Source organism: Photinus pyralis, unplaced genomic scaffold, assembly GCF_008802855.1.
Source record: "Photinus pyralis isolate 1611_PpyrPB1 unplaced genomic scaffold, Ppyr1.3 Ppyr1.4_LG7, whole genome shotgun sequence".
Classification (NCBI taxonomy): Eukaryota; Metazoa; Arthropoda; class Insecta; order Coleoptera; family Lampyridae; genus Photinus; species Photinus pyralis.
The window spans coordinates 36,735,016-36,738,075 of record NW_022170738.1 but is presented as its reverse complement, the minus strand read 5'-3'; the positions used below and the strand labels follow the sequence as shown (position 1 = coordinate 36,738,075).

At 40.1% G+C, this 3,060-nt stretch overlaps 2 long non-coding RNA genes across 2 annotated transcripts; both read left to right on the top strand.

Annotated features, from left to right (window-relative positions):
• Positions 1-273: 273 nt before the first annotated feature.
• Positions 274-825, top strand: LOC116177467. Its single transcript, XR_004146677.1, has 3 exons — positions 274-592; positions 652-750; positions 811-825. It is a non-coding gene; the product is annotated as an uncharacterized LOC116177467 (long non-coding RNA).
• Positions 826-1,079: 254 nt separating this feature from the next.
• LOC116177468 lies at positions 1,080-2,118 on the top strand. Its single transcript, XR_004146678.1, has 3 exons — positions 1,080-1,536; positions 1,588-1,848; positions 1,906-2,118. It is a non-coding gene; the product is annotated as an uncharacterized LOC116177468 (long non-coding RNA).
• The last annotated feature ends 942 nt before the right edge of the window (positions 2,119-3,060 follow it).

The following is a 3,060-nucleotide window of genomic DNA, read 5'->3' as shown; positions in this document are numbered from 1 at the left end:
CAACCGTCTTACCAGAACAACAAACCATTAAATCGTCTACGTATAAGCATTTATCAATTGAATCCTCAACACCTTTGGCTATTTCATTTATGGCGATGCCGAACAGGGAACAACTGAGTGTTGACCCCTGCGGCACACCATTTTCTAAAACATACTCTTTGGAGTTGATATCGCCGATTCTTACACAGAACTTCCTATCCTCTAAAAAGGATTTTATAAATTTAGGTAAATTCCCTCGAAGATTGTATTTATACATATTTTGCATTATTCCATATCTCCAAGTCATGTCATAAGCACCTTTTATATCGAAGAAGACCGCAACCAGATGTTCACCACTGTCAAATGCCCTCAGAATTCTGTCTGTCAGTTTGACCAGATGGTCTACCGTTGACCGTCCTTTCCGAAAACCAGTTTGGTAAGGCACGTATGCGTTATTGCTTTCGAGAAATGTTTGTAGCCGCACATTAACCATTTTTTCTAGCAGTTTTCCCAAGCAAGATGTCAAACTAATTGGGCGATAACTTTGTGCCTGCAACGGATCTTTTCCTGGTTTCGGTATAGGAATTACGATGGCTTGCTTCCATTCTGAGGGGTAGGTAGAATCATTCCAGCAGTTGTTGAAGAATCTTAAGATGGTATTTTTCATTTCAGAACTACAGTGGCGAAGCATCTGGTTATGGATAGCGTCTTCTCCCGGTGAACATGACTTGGTGTTACGGATTGCTGCCTCCAATTCTTCTACAGTAAAAGGTACGTTACAGTTCTGTATATCATCTGTGTTAAAGTCAATTAATACTGCTTCTTTTTCAGGTTTGGTATCTAGAATGGTGTTGGAATAGTTTGACGAGCTACTGACTTTATAGAACTGATCTGCAATTATGTTAGTTATGTCTTGCAGTTTATTGGTAATTATTCCATCGGATTTGCGCAAAAACACCGGATGACTGCAGCTGTTTTTTCCAGATATAGCTCCGACTTTCTTCCAGACATCATTACTGGTAGTCTCTGGTGTCATGGTTGTTACATAATGTTGCCATGAAATTCTTTGGGCTTCTAGTATTCCCCGACGACACTGAGATCTTCGTTTTTTGAACTCTACAAGATTCTCCAACGTAGGATTTCGACGAAATTTATTTAGAGCTTTTTTCTTTAATGCTATTTTTTCTTTGATTTCAGGTGACCACCACGGGACCATCTTTCGCCTATTGCCAGGTTTAGATTTAGATATGCTGGCGTCAGCGGCGTTTATGATGGAAGAGGTAATGGTTTTAACATTTAGATTGTCTTGATTAGGAGGGACGAGGACTTGTGTGAAGAGTTCCCAATTTGCTAATTGGATTTTATATTTAGCTATCGTTTTTATTGGAAGATTATGACCCCTGACTGTGATAATAATGGGAAAATGGTCACTATGATGTAGATCATCTTCCCCCTCCCATTTCAGGCTAGTATGTATACCTGGTGAACATACTGATACATCGATGGAGTCAAATGTGCCTGATCCTGCATTGAAAAATGTAGCGGAGCCATCATTTAGTAAGCTTAAGTTACTATTTTCAATCAGGTCCAACAATTCTTTCCCTCTAGCATCATTTGATCTGGAGCCCCAAACGGTGTTGTGGGAATTAAAATCCCCAACAAGAATAAATGGTGGTGGAAGCTGCCCAATAATTTTTCGAATTTCTTCGACATCATAATTTGTATTGGGAGTGTAAATATTACAAAGTGTACACGATCTACTAATTTCAAGTTTAACGGCTACAGCCTGGTAAGTTGTATGTAATTTAACTTGTTTATAAGGTGTTCCTTTGTGAATGAGAAATGCTACCCCTCCACAGGCTCTTGCAGGTGAGTAGAAATCCTTTCTAATTAAACTGAAATTTTTAACATTGTACTTTGTTCCAGGTTTTAAATGTGTTTCCTGAATGGCAACACACAGTGGTGTGTGCCTTTGTATAAGTAGTTTTAGTTCATTTAAGTTGTTGGATAGTCCTCTACAATTCCATTGTATAATGTTTGTACCCCTTTCGAAGATTTTTGTATATAAAGACAATCACGGTGAGATAAATAACATAAATAAATAACAAATAACAATGTATATGGGACTATTACAAATAAAATGAACAGATAACTAGGATATCACAGATTGTATCACAAATTAATTGCTACAAGACCCTCTTGGCCCCGAATTGCGGGGTTTCCTGGGTTTGCCTTTCGGCCACCCTTTCCTCTTCCTCTGTTGCTTTGCCTCAGTAACTTTATCATCATCTACGGATGTGACACTCGATTCCCTAGATCGAGACAAAGCGGGAGACGTCTTACGTTTAGACCCCCGCGTCTCTGCGTCCATACCCTCTACCTCTGACGCCGTAGTAGGGTCCGAGAAATTAACGCTGTTCCCGGGAATTGATATGGGAACTTCTACAACAGTTGGGGGAGGTTGTACAATTAATCGGTTTGTGGTGAGTATTCTCATTAATGCCTCCATTTCTTCCTTAATTATTTTTCTAATTTCAGGACCGACAGGTTGTACGGGAACTGACGTTGGTACTGAAGCAACCTGTGCAAAAGATGTGCTGGGATTCACTGTCCCAACTTTCTTTTTTGCTTCCGAGTACGACAGCTTTTGTATCACCTTCACCTCCTGTATTTTCATTTCCATCTTGAACACTGGACATGTTTTAGTGACCGCTTTATGCGGCCCTTTGCAGTTTGGACATTCGATGGGTTCTCCGCAGGTAGTTCCTTCGTGTACAGGTTTTCCGCATACGCATCTCTTATCATGCTTACAATTTACAGCAGAATGTCCGAATCTTTGGCAATTAAAACATCTAAGTGGATTTGGTATATACGGACGCACCTGCAAGGGGTAAAACGCCGCTTGGATTGTCCGTGGTAATCTCGGGGTATTGAAGGTAAGTATATGGTTTGCAGTGTCTATAAACACTCCATCCCTCCTTGTCCTAATCCTCCTAACGTCCACTACACCTTGACTACTTAGATTATCTTTTATTTCCTCAATAGAGCAATTCAAAAGATCGCGACAGAAAACCACTCCCT